Source organism: Pan troglodytes, chromosome 9 (assembly GCF_028858775.2).
Source record: "Pan troglodytes isolate AG18354 chromosome 9, NHGRI_mPanTro3-v2.0_pri, whole genome shotgun sequence".
Classification (NCBI taxonomy): domain Eukaryota; kingdom Metazoa; phylum Chordata; class Mammalia; order Primates; family Hominidae; genus Pan; species Pan troglodytes.
In genome coordinates, this window is record NC_072407.2 from 128,299,628 (window position 1) to 128,316,353 (window position 16,726).

A 16,726-nucleotide genomic window follows, 5' to 3' on the forward strand; every position below is an offset into this window, starting at 1 on the left:
AGCTCCTCCTGGGCAGGAGGAAACAGCCACACGGGGCGGCCACGAGGATTGTGGGGCAAGGGGTGGCTCTGAGCTCTCCCAGCTTTGGTTGGGGCTGGGACCCTGGGGGACATGCTCTCCTGGGTGTTCCCAGGCTCTGTGTCTGGTCTGTGCCTCAGTGTCTGGGTTTTCTGGCCCCAGGCTTCCTTGGGAAGAGCCTCTGGTTGTGCACCAGCCCTGAGGGTGGGGCTCATCCCAGGCTGCAGGGGACTGAGGGCCGAGCTCTTCTACCTTGAGGACAAGGATGATTCCTCAGGGCTGGGAGGAGGAGGAGGTGCTGGCCAGGACCTTAGACCTGCCAGGGAGGAGGCCTGGCAGGGCATGGGGTTGGGGCCTCACAGATGATGGAGAAGCCAGAGTTCAGGCACTTGGCATGACCCCTGGCATCGCCTTCAGTTTATTTAGTGTCTCTACCCTGGGGTATTCCATGGGACCCTGGGCTGGCTGCTGTGTGCAGAGGTGGGTGTGGGCCATAGCCCAGACCTGTTGAACCAGTTGTAGGCTTGGGAATCCTCTGTCCCCAGGTAGTGACCAGGCCCTGACAGGCGGGAATCTGTCCCTCCCATCACCCCCCCAGTTATGGGTGCAGATGACCCTGAAATTGCTAAAGCCTCAGGACTTGAGCCCAGAAAGTGTGAGCAGGCTGGCAGGGCAGCTGGAGGAAGGCCTTGCAGGTTCCTGGATTTGGGTGCCCGGTGGGCTGAGAGGACAGTCCCTGTCACTGGGACTGGGCACAGGTACAGAGAGGCTGAGACGGGCCCAGAGGACAGTGAGTGTGTGTTGTGTGGGCGCCGGGCCAGGAAGTGCCCTCCATGGGGCAGCAGGCTCTGCAGTACCCTCGGCCAAATGGCCACAGGCTGCCCTGGGACACTCTCCAGGCCTGCTGGGGACACACCTGTGGGGCTCATAGGTGTGGCTGGGTCTCCAGTCAGGAGCCACTCTTCCTGGAAGCTGAGTTTGCTGGACAGAAGGTGAGGAGCCCAGGCCTCCCCTTTCCTTGGCTTTGGGGGAAGAGGTTCCTGAGGGCTGGCACAGCCACTCCCTGCCCCTTAGAGGCTCCGGGCTGCCTGGTGACAGCTCCAGGGACCTGCAAGCTGACAAAGTCTATAGGAGCCAGAGCTGGGGTGGGAGGAACCCAGTGGGCCTGGGGGAGGTAAAGCAGCAGCAGCTGCTGTAGCTGAGCCCGGCCCACGGCCAGCCCTGAGGAATGGAGGAAGAGAGTGCCCTGGCTGGGGGAGCCCCTCAAGCCCTGGAAGCTGTATGTGGGCATGGGGTGGTGGGGGCGTGCAGAGAGGAGGAGGACTGAGAGCTGGGTGTGTGTGTGCGCATGCCTGTGTCTGTGTGATCTGGTTCCCGGGTGTCTGAGTAGGGACCAATGTGTTTGTGCTGGAGAAGCCTGTGTAGGTTACTGACATGGGGAGGGGTGGGGCTTGCTTTCCTTACCCTGCTTCCCACGTCTTCATTGAGTCCTCATCTGGGGGCCCTGTTCCACTCTCCTTCCCGTGTGCAGGGCCCTCCCCTCTGGCGAGTCTGCCTCTCACTCGCTCAGCCCCTTTAACCCTGCTGGCTCCTAATGAGACTTCAGGTGTGGACCCTCGAACCCTCAGCTGCACAGGTCTGGAAACATCCTTGTTCATCAAGCACCAGGCTGACCGTGGTGTCCGTCTCAGTGCCCAGCAGATGTTCTGGTGAGGGGAGGCGGGAGTGCAAGGTATGCCGAGTGATGAGGGTTCCTTCCGGGAGGAGGCAGGGTGAGCGCAGAAACCACTGCTCCAAAACTCTTAAAAGCAGAGCCGAGAGCCTGAATTCAGAGGCTGTACTGTGGGGCAGGGCTGGAATTTGTGGCACCTGCAGGGCTGAACGTTGCCTTTGCTGTCCCTGCTCGGGGATTTTGGGGTACTGGGTTTGGATAGAGTGTGTCATCTGCAGAGGGAGCACTGTTCTGGAAGTGGACTCTGCTCAGGTGTGGGAGGCCTGCCTGTAGGGGGCACCGTGGTGGAGATGGAGCACCGCTCATGACAGGAGGCTGGTGTCTGGTCAGGCTGAGGGATCTATGTGCCAACCCTTCTGGGAAGGCTGAATGGGGCGGAACTGGTCAGGGCCTGGCGCCAACCCCAGGATGTGCTACACCCAGAAAGAGAGAGAGAGATGGAGAGCCACCTCCCCAGGGGCCTCTTCCTCCTCCTACCCCTCCTCCCCTTCTGCATGCCATCACACCCCAGCAGCGTCCCTTGTGGCTGGGCCATGGGTGAATCTGAGTCGAGGGCAGGGCAGAGTGGGAGTGGCAGTGCCTCTGCCTGTCTCCCTGGCCGTGGCAGCTCCTTTGTCACATATGGGCCAGGAGAGGTGAGTATGATTGTGGTAGTGGTGGGGGCAGTGGCTGAGGACCCCTCTCTTTGCTGGGCTGGGGCAGAGCTTGAATGGAGAGGGGCTGCCTTGTGCCTGGGAAGGGAGGACCAGGTGTCGCTGGCACCTTCCACGTCCTGAGTGCTTGTTCTGTGCCCAGCCCCTGCTGAGGCTGCGGACGTTAAATACCAGGATGTGTTTTGAGGCTCAGGACACCTCTGAGGACTTGCTGCTGTTACCCCCATTTAAAAGATGAGGACTCTGAAGGTCTGAGGTGCATAGAGTGTAGGGATTAAAAGTAGTTCTGGCTGAATTTTAAATCCTGGTTCCACCATTTTCGAGCTCTCTGATCTTGGGACCCTTAATGTATTTGCTCTGTGCCTCAGTTTCCCCATCTGTAAATGAGAATGAAAGAGTAATCCCACATCCATTGGTTGAAAACTTCAATAAGATTATGCATAGCAGGCCAGGTGTGGTGGCTCACACCTGTAATCCCAGCACTTTGGGAGGCCAAGGCAGGTGGATCACTTGAGGTCAGGATTTTGAGACCAGCCTGGTCAACATGGTGAAACCCCATCTCTACTAAAAATACAACAATTAGCTGGACATAATGGCGCGCGCCTGTGATCCCAGCTACTTGGGAGGCTGAGCAGGAGAATCCTTTGAACTCAGGAGGTGGAGGTTGCAGTGAGCCAAGATCACTCCACTGCACTCCAGGCTGGACCACAGAGTGAGACTGTCTCACACACACACACACAAAAGATTATGCACAGCAACTGCAGCACAGCCCCAGGGATGATTTTTAAAAGTGAATCCAGGGCCAGGTGTGGTGGCTCATGCCTATAATCCCAGCGCTTGGGGAGGCTGAGACAGGATTACCTGACATCAGGAGTCTGTGACCAGCCTGGCCAATATGGTGAAACCCCATCTCTACTAAAAAGAAATCCCAGATTCTGCCATGCCACAGTGTCCAAGTCAGTCACCTGCTCGCAGTCGGCCCTCAGGCCCTGTGGCTCCTGTTTCTGCTGACTTGTCCAGCCTTACAGTCTGGGGAGGCCTTGGGGTCCCCAGCCTGCGCTGGGACAGGGGTATTATTCCATCAGCCCTTCTGTGGAACAAGTAGGGAAGGAGTGATGTGACCTCCGTGGCTCTCCTGGGACACAGGTTAGTCCTGTGGGTGACCTCACTTTAGAGAGGGCTGGCCAGCTGTGTCGGAATTAGGAAGTGGGTACAGCTGGACAAAAGGTGGCTGGAGCCAGCTCTACAGAAGCCACACCTGCTCATGAGAAGGGTATCCTTGTGAGTACAGGGGAAATGGCATGGAGAAAGACAAACACCGGTGGGTGGCTCTGCCAGCTTCCCCTGGGGTGCTTCTGGCGACGCCCAGGCCTGTGCACACTCAGATCTTTGCACCCCACTGTTTTGACTTGGAGAGGAGAGGAGGAAGTTAGCTGCTCTGAATGGTGTTGCTGCTAATCTCTACAGCACTTTCCTGTAAATTAGGAACGGTAACACACACACCCCTCCCCCACCCCGTTGGAGAAGCCCTGCACCAGAGCATACAGTTTGGCAAGTAGGGGGAGGGCTGGAGCCCAGCGTCACTTGCCGCCCTGGCCAGGCCGTGATTGCCCAGGGTGCATACTGTGGCTGGTGCTCTGCCACTGCTGTTTCTGTCCTCAGGGTAGGACACAAGGAGGGCAAGTAGGGCTAGTCAGTGAGAGGCGCAGGTGATGCGTGTTCTAGGGCTTGAGATCAGCTGCTTCCATTTCAGTAATTGTCTTTGGAGGTACGTTGTTTGCTCAAGCAACCTCCCTTCAAGATAGTGCCTTTTTCTTTCTCTGTCTCTCTTTTTTTTGGGTGGGGGGGGAGGCAGAGTTTTACTCTTGTCGCCCAGGCTGGAGCACAGTGGTGTGATCTCGGCTCACTGCAACCTCGGCCTCCTGGATTCAAGCGATTCTCATGCCTCAGCCTCCCGAGTAGCTGGGATTACAGGTGTGTGCCACCACGCCTTGCTAATTTTTGTATTTTTAGTAAAGATAGGGTTTCCCCATGTTGGCCAGGCTGGTCTCGATCTCCTGACCTCAAGTGATCCGCTCGCCTGGCCTCCCAAAGTGCTGGGACTATAGGCATGAGCCACCGTGCTGGCTGATAGTGCCATTTTTTAAAATCCCTATTTACTCAATGGAAAACCTGAGACCCGGAAAGGTCATTCACACTCCCAGAAGTGATGGTTGGTCCAGAATTCAGGTCCAAGTGTGAGACTTCAACATTTACATTCCTTATTTTTTCTTCTTCCTTTTTTTTATTTTAATCAAATTATGAGTTGAAAATGTATCACACTCATCAGTTTGAAACAGTTAAGCAGTACAAATGGGAATATGAGAGAGAGTCACTCTCCCGCCCGCCCTCTTGAGAGGCAATAGCCTTGTTTTGCATCCTTCTGAGTACTCTATTCACATAAGATGTATCTGAATATGCATGTAATTCTTTTGTGAAAGTGCATTTGGAGATCACTGTTTTACACCTGCCTTTTACATCTTAATATTATGCTTTGGAGATCAGTTGACATCAGCATGCATCGATTTGCATCCAATTTTTCACAGCTGCATAGTGTTTCATTGTGTGTGCCTAATTTTTTTAAAACAGGTGCCTGTGCATAGATTTCATGTTTCCATCTTATGCTGTTAGAAAAAGTGCTGCAGTAAAGATCCTAACAGACAAGTCTCTTTGCAAATATAGGAAACTTTTCTGTGGAATAAGCTTCTGGCATGGAAGCCCCGGGGTAAAGGGTATTTTGATAAATATTGTGAAATGTCTTCCCAGAAGGTGGCCTGGTTTTTCACTTCCAGCATACCTCTGTGAGAGGTCCTGCTTCCCACACTCCCCCAGCACTGTGTAGCTCAGGACCCTTGTTTTTTGCTGTTACTATTTGTGAAAAATGGTATCTCAACCACACTGGAAGTTTTAAATGTAGATAAATGTCTTATGTGCCATTTATATTTCTCTACAGTAAAGTATATATTCATAGCCTTAGCTTATTTTTAAATTATGTTCCTTCGTTGTTTGGGGAGTGGGGGGTAGACTTGCATGAGTATGTTATAGGCTAAGGGAATTAACTGATAAGTTAATATATGTACATCTTGCAAATGCACTTCTTAGTTTTTTACTCTTTTAAGTATGAGGTTGCTCGCTTGCTCTCTATCTCACTTAAACTTTATGTGAGTGTATTAATCTTTCATTATTTAGCTTCTGAATTTATATTTCTTCAATCTCCATTCCTTTTTTTTTTTTTTTCCTTGAAATGGAGACTCACTCTGTCACCCAGGCTGGAGTGCAGTGGCACGATCTCGGCTCACTGCAACCTCTGCATCCCGGGTTCAAGCAATTCTCCTGCCTCAGCCTCCCGATTTGCTGGGACTACAGACATGTGCCACCACGCTCGGCTAATTTTTGTATTTTTTAGTAGAGACCATTTTGGTCAGGCAGGTCTCGAGCTCCTGAACTCAATCAATCTACCTGCCTTGGCCTCCCAAAGTGCTGGGATTACTGGTGTGAACCACTGTGTCTGGCCCTCGTTCTTTTTTTTTATATGAAAATATTTCAAATATGTAAAAATTAATATAACAGACCTCCATGTGATAATCAGCCAGATTTATCAAGTGTGAACCTTATCCCATATTAGATATTTTTTCCTTTAAGAAATAAAATATTACAAGTATAGAACTAAAGATGTGCCACTATGATCTATTCTATTCTTCCCCACATTCCTTTTTTTTTTTTTTTTGAGATGGAGTCTCACTCTGTTGCCCAGGCTGGAGTGCAGTGGCGCGATCTCGGCTCACTGCAATCTCTGCCTCCCAGATCCAAGTGATTTTCCTGCCTCAGCCTCCTGAATAGCTGGGATTACAGACGCACGCCATCACGCCTGCCAAATTTTTGTATTTTTAGTAGAGACGGGGTTTCACCATGTTGGCCAGGCTGGTCTCAAACTCCTGACCTCATGATCCGCCCGCCATGGCCTCCCAAAGTGCTGGGATTATAGGCGTGAGCCACCGCGCCTGGCCTATTCTTTCATCATACACATAAGCACACACTATTTACAAATATACACAAACTTAGTGCTGTTTTCTGATTCATCCTTTATCTATTTGCAACACTTTAAAAAGTTAATGTTATGTTTTCATGTTGATCCCAGTTGACCCATATGGATTAATTTCTTCAGTTGACATGGCTATATAATATTCAGTTGCATGAATGTAGCACAGCTTATGTAGCCATCCCTCTCCTGACGATAGTTAAGTTGTTTCCATTTTTTGCTATTGTAACACTGCTAATAAACATGCTTGAATGGGGTGTCCCGTACAAGGGAGGGTTACTCGGGGCTATGCCTGGAAATGCAGTCACCAGATTGTAAGGTATGCACGTGTCCAGCCTGACTACATATTGTGAAGTGCTCTTCTAAGCCTTTGTATCAGCTGGTACTCCCACCAGCAATGTGTGAGAAACTATATTTGGTTTTAATCTGTATTCCCTGGTTACTAGTGAACCTGAGCATCTTTTCTGTCTATTAGGTGTTTGAATTTAATCTGTGAATTGCCTTTTTGTGTTCTTTTTTATTCCTTTGATTGTTTTGGTGGTTGTTATGATAAAATGCAACAAGCACAAGGTTCTGTTGACCTATTGACCATCTTAACCCTTTTTATGTGTATAGTTCAGTGGCATTAAGTACATTTAGAATGTGCTACCATCCCGCCATCCAGCTCCAGAAATCTTTTCATCTCGTCAAACTGAAACATCCTACCTGCTAGTCAATAGCTCATTTCCTTTTCCCCTTAGTCCCTGGCAGCCACCATTCTGCTTTCTGTGTCTATGAGTTTGACTGCTTTTGAGTACCTCCTATAAGTGGAATGATACAATATTTGTCCTTTTGTAACTGGCTTATTTCACTTTGCATAGTGTCTTCAAGGTTGATCCATGTTGCAGTGTATGTCAGAATTTCTTTTTTTCTTTTCTTTTCTTTCTTTTTTTTTTTCTGAGACAGAGTTTCGCTCTTGCTGCCCAGGCTGGAGTGTAATGGTGCGATCTCAGCTCACCACAACCTCTGCCTCCTGGGTTCAAGCGATTCTCCTGCCTCAGCTTCCCGAGTAGCTGGGATTACATGCATGCACCACCACACCCGGCTAATTTTGTATTTTCAGTAGATACAGGGTGTCTCCATGTTGGTCAGGCTGGTCTCGAACTCCCAACCTCAGGTGATCTGCGTGCCTTGACCTCCCAATGTGCTGGGATTAAAGGTGTGAGCCACTGCACCCGGCCGTCTTTGGATTTTATACAGCAAAACTCCATAATATTTCCTTTACATGAATTTACTTTCTTTTTCAGGCTGAATAATATTCCATTGTATGCATAGATCACATTTTGTTCATTCATCCGTTGATGGATACTTGGGTTGCTTCCCCATTAGCTATTGTGAATAACGCTGCTATGAACATGGGTGTACAGATATCGCTTTGATATTCTGGTTTCAGTTCTTTGGGGTATATACCCCGAAGCACAGTTGTGGGATCCTATCTTGTCTCTTGTTTTCTCTTTGATTCCATGATTTTTCTCATTGTTTCGTGGGAATACTGATATTATATATTCAAGTATTTGTTGATTACATGCACTGTACCTTGTTTAAAGCCTGACGTCTTGAGTACTGTGCACCCCTGTGCCTGCTGAGTAGCGGAGGAACTTTGAAAGGGTCTGTTCTGGAGAGGGGGTGCTGCTCTGGAGAGGGGGTGTTGCTTTGGAGATGGATTAATCAGGAACTTGGGTGCTGATTCTAGGAGGTACTGCATCTAGAAAGATGGGAGGTGGGGAGTGCAACTTCCCCAATTTTGCCTTTAACTTCAGATCCTTGGGGTGGGTGCATTGCTTCTCCTGGGATGGAGGGGTGCCGGGGAGCCCCTGACCAGGACCTGGAGCAGGTCCACACAGGCACTGGATTTGTCCTTTACTTTGGGCCCAGGCTGCACTCTTGACTTCCACCTCCTCACACTGGCTTCAGCTTTCTCACCCTGAGAATGGAATTCAAAGCCTCTGCCCCTCCCAGGCAGACACCAAGGTATGATTTTCAAGTGGTTGGTGTCTTGTGACTGGCAGCTGATAAACGGGTGATACAATGTTTCTATACAGGAGTCTGCAGTGCCAGGCTAGGGAGGGGGGCGTGGTGGGTAGCCTGTGGAGCCTGAGGGTGGGAACAGAGAGACTTCTTTTGCTGTAGGTGGAAGCCTGTCTGGCTCCTTTCCCTCAAAGGTCAGACAGCTTGAGAGATGTTTCCATCCTCCCATGCATGACCCTGAGGCAGTTAGCTGGTCAGTTACTCACTGTGCTCTCTGCCAACTCTAATGAGCCAGGAAGCCTCCCCGTGCCCAGGCGTGCTGTGATCACAGTGTTCAGTGATGGGGTGAGGCTGCAGCGTCCAGCCAGGGGCTGTGCCACAGGGGCCAGAAGATATCTGACCTACTGTCACTGCCTCTTCCACTCTGTTCCACCTGCACTGGAGCGATGCTATCCGATGAACAGATCCATTTATTAATTCAACACATTTGTATTGAGAGCCTGCTGGGTGCCGGGCACTATTGTCAACATGGGTAATACAGCAGCAAGCAAAACAAGAGAAACATCTTTGCAAGCAGGGGAGGGGACCTGCAGTGTTGGGTGTGTGGAGTTGTTGCTGGGAAGTAGAGAAGCTGAGTAAGAGCTGGACAAAGAGGCCAGGCACAGTGGCTCACCCCTGTAATCCCAGCACTTTGGGAGGCCGAGTTTGGCAGATCACTTGAGGTCAGGAGTTCGAGACCAGCCTGGACAACATGGGGAAACCCCGTCCCTACTAAAAATACAAAAATTAGCTGGGTATGGTGGTGCATGCCTGAAATCCCAGCTACTTGGGAGGCTGAGGCACGAGAATCGCTTGAACCCGGGAGCTGGAGGTTACAGTGAGCCGAGATCACACACCATTGTACCCCAGCCTGAATGACAAAGCAAGACTTTGTCTCCAAAAAAAAAAAAAAAAAAAAATAGAGAAAAGGAAAGCTGGATGAAGAGAGATAGCCAAGCCCATGTCTACGGAAAAGCATTCTTGACTGAGTGAACGAAAGTACAAAGCCTCAGAGGAGGGAGCATGCCTAGGTAGCCCCCTAGACCTGGTGAGGCTGGTGCGTGGGGCAGCCTCCATGGAGAGGAGTTGGGCAAGGAGGGAGGAGGTGCTGGCCAGTAGAGCACGTGTGTCTCTGTGCGTTAGAGCAAGGACCCGGGCTTTCCCCGTGAGTGAGAAGAGTCCATGGAGGTTTTGGGGCTGAGGAGGAGTTTTACAGATGACTGATCTGTTCTTGGGACTTGCAATTAGCGGACCGTCTGTATCCGAGTGTTGATCGGGTGGATTCTAACCCTGTGGGAGAACTCCCCAGCCCGTAGCCTGCTCTCACTGTACCTGGCAGTTGTATTAATGACGTCAAATGCACAGTCCAGCTTGAGTCCCCTCTAGAACGTGGGCAGCAGACACTAAGCCGAGAGGAATCGCTGTGGGTTGGCAGACACCGTGGAAACTGACTCCTGGACAGGCTGTGGAGTGTGTGGAAGCAGGTACAGCCCAGGCCCGCGCTGAGGTTCGGCAGGGAAGCCAGAGGAGTCCGCAGCCCGGGAGACCTGGCCTACAGCGGAGAGAGTCAGTCCGTGCCAGTGGTGGGATGCGGCTGCAAAAAATGGTCGGATTCATGGAAGTCTGGTGTCCATCTGGCAGGCGTTAGTGGTCCCACGAATACAGCTGTGTGCCTTGAACACGTACTGCAGAGCTTCCAGAGAGCACCAGGGCTGTGGGGGCTAGAGACTGTGTCTCGTGCGGAAGCGTGGCTGAGGAGGGGCTCGACAGGCTCTTCGTCACTGTGTGGAGCCTTCGAAGGACTTGGATGTGCTTGAGACCCCTTCCCCTAATTGCTGTGTAGGGCAGGGGTGGACATCCCGGGGATCGTGGAGTCTAGGGAGCCAGTCTGCACGGGATGGTTTTAGAAGCCGTAGGATGTGGGGGTTCTGGCTGAAGGAGCCAGAATTCCAGCGCCAGCTCCGCTCCTCATGAGCTGTACAACCTGGGCCTGTTACTGACCCCTTTCCCACCTTAGTTTCCTGACTGTACAATGGAGGTAATTATCGTGTTGAACTCACAGGGTCCAGATCATATTTAATACTTGCACAGCCCTTAGAAGCATCTAGCACAGTGGTCCTCAGCATTTGGAAATGTCTGGAAACATTCTGTCACACCTGGGGAGTGGGATTTCCTTCTGGTGTCTAGTGGGTAAAGGCCAGAGATGCTGCTAAGCGTCCCACAATACACAAGACAGACCACACGACAATGAACTGTCTGGCCCCCAAAGTTAGTGGGGCAGAGATTGCAGGATCCTGATTCGTTTTCTTCCTTTTTTTTTTTTTTTTTTTTGCCCTGGCTATGAGTAAGGGATCCTGGTTTCGCACAAAGTGAACGTGCAGTACGTTGTTTCAGTTGTTAATTCGCCATGCAATACATTGTTAGTCACGTATTATTGTTTGTCAAATGTGTATAAAACATCTGCCACATTCTTGGCAGTTTAATAGAATCTAGAGATATAAAGAAGTTCCTGACCACAGAGGTCATAGCCTCACAGGCAAGATAGGAAAACACAGAATTATATAATACGAAATTACATTATATCATAGAGCATATTCTATAGTAAGTTACTCCGATTGGCTCTTGGTATTAAAATGTCTTCAGTTTCAGAGGTCACAGGATAGTGGGCAATATTTGAAAGCCAGTAAATATAAAATAAAATATATTACCTGTGTGAAAGAGAATTTTTCAGGCACAATAATATTTTAAAGAGTTTATTTGTGTAAGAAGTGAATTGGGAAACAGAAAACCGAAAGAGGTTTAGTGGCCCAATGACAGTTTCAGAGGCAGGTGTTTGGAGGGTGAATGTAAAAGCAAAATGAAGAATTTATTTGATTTAGTTGGTTGCAATTACAAAATTGCTTTGTTTGGTTTACCTTGTTGGGAGTTTCCTAGTCACATAACCATATGTTAGTTGGCTACTTATGATTGGCTGAAGTTTTATTTGTGTCAAACAGAAGCATTTACCATAAATAACCCCAGTTAAGATTTGATTATGCTGTCTTTTAAGCAAGGTTAAGGCTGTTGTTAAGGCCTCATTGGTTTTGTTTGGTAAGGAATTTTTCAGGCCTGGTCTCCAAATTTTGCTTTAACAATTCCTTGCTTTTGGTTATTCTCTCAGCAAGCTGATAGTGTGACTAGATGACACAGTATTACTCTCTGTTACCACCACCAATGTAGTCACTGGGACAAAGAGTCAGGTAGATGTTGTTGTCATCATCAGTAGGTAGGTTGGGGATGAGAATTCCATGGCCACAGTTAGCAGTTACATAGTCAGTGTTGCTTTCCTCAAGTTGAATGATCCTCATGGTAACTGTTTGATATTTGAGCAGCTGTTGGAAATCATTTAGAACCCTTGAGAGAATACAAGGCACCAGGGGGGTAAACATAATAATTATAAGGAGAATAATAGCCAAGGATTGAAAAATTCCTCTGAGCAAAGATTCCCAGGAGCCAAGACCTAACCAGCTGAGTGAATCAATGGAGAAGGCAGTGCCCATCTAATGAAAAACCCATGTGTGTTCTTTAAGGTATTTTAAGTTTTTGGTAATACCTGATTTGTTAACATAAAAATGACACTTTTTTTTTTTTTGAGATCGAGTCTTACTCTGTCGCCCAGGCTGGAGTGTAGTGGCGCAATCTCAGCTCACTGTAACCTCCACCTCCCAGGTTCAAGTGATTCTCCTGCCTCAACCTCCTGAGTAGCTGGGACTACAGGTGTGTACCACCACACCCAGCTAATTTTTGTGTTTTTAGTAGGGATGGGATTTCACCATGTTGGCCATGCTGGTCTTGAACTCCTGACCTCAGGTGATCCACCTGCCTCAGCCTCCCAAAGTGCTGGGATTACAGGTGTGAGCCACCGTGCCTGGCCAACACCTTCTTTTTTTCTTTTTTTCTCTTTTTTTTGAGATAGAGTCTCACTCTGTCTTGCCCAGGCTGGAGTGCAGTGGTGTGATCTTGGCTCACTGCAGCCTCTACCTCCTGGGTTCAAGTGATTCTCCTGTCTCAGCCTCCTGAGTAACTGGGAATACAGGCGTGTGCCACCACACCCGGCTAATTTTGTATTTTTAGTAGAGACAGGGTTTCACCCAGGCTGGTCTCAGACTCTCGACCTCAGGTGATCCACCTCTCTCAGCCTCCCAAAGTGCTGGGATTATAGGCGTGAGCCATGCGCTTGGCCAGCAACACCTTTCTACCAATTAGGGAACAAGGTCTCCCTTTTTGAGCAGTTAAAGTAGCAAGAAGTCTTCTATTGTATAGTACTACTGAGGCCAATTCATTCATCCCAGATTGTACTGCTTAAGATAATTCGAAGTGTCATTTAAACTTTTTCAGAAGTTGGTAAAATATTAATTGATTTTTTTCAATTCACTCAACTGAGAGAAACGGGCTCTTACAGAAGTATGAAATCCAGAACCCCTTCATAAGACTGTGTCTGGGATATTATGATTCTCTTTTGTGAGGGGTCACTTTATGTACAAATGACTCTAAGGATTTGTATGGCAATTGAAGAGTCATATCTAGTCATTTTAGGTAGAAGATAGCCCACGCCACAGATCCAGACTGGCTAGGTGGAACACCTTTATATACTTTGTTGCTGCATAAAATGAATAATTCAGTGTTATCGATAGAAAGGGTCAAAGTGCATCCTATTACCCACGAGTTGGGGGTGATACGAATGTCATGGTTATTCTCCGTCACATCTGCGTCTGCACAGCGCCACGTTGAATGGTTATGGTTTCAATTGAAGTAGGAACAAAAAACATTTCTATGAATTTGATAAAATGACTGTATGCCATCATCAATTAGGGATGATTGGTTTTCTTTTTATTTGAGACGGAGTCTTGCTGTGTCACTCAGGCTGGAGTCAGTGGTGCAATCTTGGCTCACTGCAACCTCCGCTTCCCGGGTTCATGCGATTCTCCTGCCTCAGCCTCCCAAGTAGCTGGGACTACAGGCACCACCACCATGCCCAGCTATTTTTTTGTATTTTTAGTAGAGACGGGGTTTCACCGTGTTAGCCAGGATGGTCTCGATCTCCTGACCTCGTGATCCACCCGCCTCGGCCCCCCAAAGGGATGATTGGTTTTCTTTCCAAATATGACCTGAGCATTGATCTGTCCAATAAGCAAGACTGTTATTTACATTATATAGTGGATCTATTGAGGCATACAGTTTTCCTGTAGCATTTCCATTGAACCAATGTCTAGTTCTAGTAAGTTCTCTGATGATATGGTTGAGGCTTTCATGGTCATGTTCGGATTTTATTTATGTGTCTCATGTAGGAATCTAGTCTTCATAATCTGTGTCAAACCTAAGAATTTGATTACAGAGGGATTCTGGAACACTGCCCAGATTCGGCCCAGTTCCATTCATGTTTTCTGTGCGTAGAGATAAGTTACCATTAGTGACATCAATCGTAGTTGTAGGCCATCCCTTTGCCTCTGTTGCTTCTTCCCAGAGCTACACTGGTTGATCATAAATATCAGCCAACTGCCAAGGGAAGGATACCAACCCTTTTCATAGCAATTCATAATTTTCCTGAATTGCTCACTCAAGTGTGTATGGGAGCAGGTTCTAATATTAGTTGTGATTCTTTCCATTTATCTAGAGGATTACGTAGCCACCAATTGCTTTGCTTAGTAGCGAGGATGGCTTCATGTTGAGCAGTAGATCTTAGAGGATATTCAGTGTGGATAATGAAATTCCCTAACAAAAATAAAAGTGTGAACATTTTGTGCTAAAACAAAACAAAAACAAGTCGGAGTCAATGGAAGGGGGCCACATGGAGTCTCGTTTCATTGTCTTGGGAAAGCTCTGTCTATTTCATGATATCATGTACTTTTATGGAAGGATTTCTCTTGGGTATCCTTAATTTTATTTTTATATTATTATTATTATTATTATTATTATTGAGACGGAGTTTCTCTCTTGTTGCCCAGGCTGCAGTGCAGTGGCACGATCTTGGCTCACTGCAACCTCCGCCTCCCGGGTTCAAGTAATTCTCCTGCCTCATCCTCCTGAGTAACTGAGATTACAGGAATCTGCCATCACACCTGGCTAATTTTTGTATTTTTAGTAGAGATGGGGTTTCACCACGTTGGCCAGGCTGGTCTCAAACTCCTGACCTTAGGTGATCCAACCACCTTGGCCTCCTTAAGTGCTGGGATTACAGGCACGAGCCACCACACCCGGCCTGGTATCCTTAATTTTAAATCACATGTGGGTTGACAAGTCCAAAACTCTAAGAGAGCTCTCATTAGCTGTGAAACATGTACCCAAGGTTCAAGATCCTGACATTTTGCTACGGTGAGAATAGTAACTGAAACTGGTGTAGTGTCTTTCAACGGGGCTCAAGGGCAGTTGTTCTCTGCTGTCTTTTACAAAAGAGCTAGTCTTGGCTGGGCGCAGTGACTTGCGCCTGTAATGGTAGCACTTCGGGAAGCTGAGGCAGGCGGATCACCTGAGGTCAGGAGTTTGAGACCATCCTGGCCAACATGGTGAAACCCCATCTCTACTAAAAATACAAAAATTAGCCGGGCGTGGTGACACATGCCTGTAATCCCAGCTACTTGGAAGGCTGAGGCAGGAGAATCGCTTAAACCCATGAGGTAGAGGTTGCAGTGTGCCGAGATTGTGCCACTGCACTCCAGCCTGGGTGACACAGCGAGACTGTCTCAAAAAAAAAAAAAAAAAGATCCAGTTTCCAGATTCCAGGTCACGTAAGGTGGGATCATCAATAGGCAGGTCACAGAAAGCCTCCTTCACCTGGTGGAATATACTTTGGCATCATACATCAAGACCTTGCAGTATTGAGTCACATCAGAGCCAACAGTAGAGTGGATAAATGAAGTTCTGTTATGAAAGGCACAAGTCGTTCAGTATTTATTTCGTGAAGGGCCACTTTATGTGTTCCCCTAGGGGCTGATGTTCTTGCCATAAAGGTCGGTGATAATTCTTTTGGCCAAGGTAATTCAGTTGACTCTGTTAATTTAGCTAATTTTAGTTTTGTGATACCATTTCTGCATTCAGCCTTTCCAGAAGAGAGAGTGATGAGGGCAATGATAGTGCCGTCAGGTCTGTAAACTCTTATTTGGTGGATAACCTGTCAAATAAAGCGAATTGCCCTAGCACTAGAGACCTCCTCGGCAGGTAGGTGGGATTTCATCTTTCTAGAGCCTGAGCGTCTCCAAAGAAGAGCTGCCGCATGGAGCTTCCCTGACTGGTGACCTCCACCCTCTTCTCTCCAGACCTCTTTGCCCCAGAGGAATCTGCAGGAATGGAGGGAGTTGGCCAAAGCAGGGAGACTTTTACTCAGACCATATCCAGGTGAGCACACAACAGCCTTTTGTGCTTGGGCTGATGCGTGCATTTCTGTCTGTACATGCGTGCCTGGAAGTGTGCAGATGAGTGTGTGAGAGAGGGTATATGGCCATGCATCCTTGCATAGACAAGAACATGGCGTGCACTTCTGCATGTGCACAGCCCCTCCCCAACCTGGGCCTGTGGTGCTGTCCTGCCCCTAGCCCAGAGCTGGCCTCTGTTGGCTTTGAGACCCTGGCTTTGCACTGTGGCTTTGCTCGGCCTTAGAGACCAGCTGCTCCCCTGCTGTGGTCTCTCATAGTGGAGACTGATCCCTGGCCACCCATTCAGCTGCCCGAGGGCCCTGGGACCAGTGTTCATCCCCCCACCTCCCAAAACAGAGGTGTGTAGGGGTTCCCTGCCTGGAGTCCCAACCCTGCAGGATGGAGAAAATGGGCACCAGTTACTGTGACCCATTCTGGCTCCATATGAATTTGGTTTGACAACAAAGCTCCCTCTGTGTGTTCCCAAGCCCCTTACATAACCAGGGGCTGTGGGCAGAGGAGGAAAGGAGGAGGAGGTGGAGATGGGGACCAGGAGACACCAGGATGGGATGGCTGGAAAGGACACAGGGACCGGGAGGAGAGGGCAGGAGACGAGGGCCAGAGAGGAGGAGAGGGTGGGAGCAGGAGGGGGAAGTGCTGGTCTTGACCTCGCAGTTCTGCCTCCTGCTTCCTGGGGAGGGGAGGGTGGAGTCCAGCCACCGACCTCTGCTTGTGGATGCTTTGTCTTCTTTTCTTTGGACCTTTCCCACCAGTCCTGGATGGGCTGAGGAGGGGCCGTGGGACCTGTCTG

At 48.9% G+C, this 16,726-nt stretch overlaps 1 protein-coding gene across 12 annotated transcripts in view; it reads left to right on the forward strand.

Moving 5' to 3' along the window:
* Positions 1–16,726, forward strand: part of ST3GAL4 (ST3 beta-galactoside alpha-2,3-sialyltransferase 4) — a 104,365-nt gene that overhangs the window by 9,862 nt on the left and 77,777 nt on the right. For 2 of the 12 annotated variants that reach the window (XM_054661165.2, XM_063782587.1), the window contains exon 2: positions 15,820–15,898. The exons of 9 other annotated variants lie outside the window; for them this stretch is intronic. The gene's annotated coding sequence lies outside the window, so the exon portion shown is untranslated. Of the gene's footprint in view, positions 1–1,278; positions 1,298–15,819; positions 15,899–16,726 lie in introns of those variants that run through there. One more of the 12 variants, XM_054661162.2, reaches the window with a different exon arrangement.